Here is a 1,105-nt window from a genome sequence, read left to right on the forward strand (position 1 = left end):
GGCCTGAGGCATTTACTGTAGAAGGTCAAGGACTATAGCCTTCAATGTGGACTTAAGCTCAACATCAAGAAATCAAAGATTCAACATGTGTATTTATAACAAAAAAAAAAAAAGAAATCAAAGATTCTTACCACTGGGAAATTGACAGCATCATATTGGAGAGTGAAGAGATTAAGATTGTTAACAGCTTCAGATTCTTTGTATCCACAATCAACATTCTTGGTACTAGCAGTCAGAAAATAAAAAGACAAATTACATTAGGAAAATCTGCTCTCAGAGGCCTCTCTAACATCTAAGAACAATGATGTCAATCTATAGACTACAGTGCACCCATGGTGTAAATATCAGTCTATAGACTACAGTGCGATTTAGGCCATGGTATTTGCAATTACTTGCTATGCATCAGAGAGCTGGACAATACTAAGGGTGATAGAAGAAGAACAGATGCCTTTGAGTTGTAGTGCTGGAGAAGAGTATAGAATATACCATGGACTGCTAAGAGAACAGGGGGGTTTTGGGAGAAGGTGAAACTAGGCTGCTCCTTGGAGACAAGGATTTTAAAGCTCCATTTGACATGCTTTTGACATGTTACAAGGAGAGACCAGTCCTTAGAGAAGGATATCATCCTGGAAAGGGAAGAAGGACCGTGCAATAGAGGAAGAACCTGGATGAGACGGGCTTTCTCATTAACTTGGGTAATAGGGGTAGGTACATCAGAGACAGTGAGGTTGGCTCAAGACAGAACAGGGTTCAGAGCTGTTGTCATAGGGTCCCTATGAGACACAAGCAAGTCGACAACACATAACAACAACAGAAGGCACCTAAGAACAATATGGTTTTGATAGATACTCCTTTATTTGAGATTCTCAGAATACTACAAGTCCAAACTCTTTACTTTCTAATTAGTGATAGTCTTTCCTCAATATAAATGCTATTTTTTAACTGAGATAAGTTGATTCAGTGACTGGGGTAATGGGAACAGGCGTATCAGAAACAACAAGGTTGACACAGGACAGAGCAGTGGTCAGAGCTGTTGTACATAGTGTCACTATGAGTCACAGGCAACTCGACAGCACATAACAACAATAAGTCAACAATAGGTAAA

The sequence above is a fragment of the Elephantulus edwardii genome, unplaced genomic scaffold (genome assembly GCF_000299155.1).
Source record: "Elephantulus edwardii isolate Elephantulus edwardi_28Jun2011 unplaced genomic scaffold, EleEdw1.0 scaffold00012, whole genome shotgun sequence".
Classification (NCBI taxonomy): domain Eukaryota; kingdom Metazoa; phylum Chordata; class Mammalia; order Macroscelidea; family Macroscelididae; genus Elephantulus; species Elephantulus edwardii.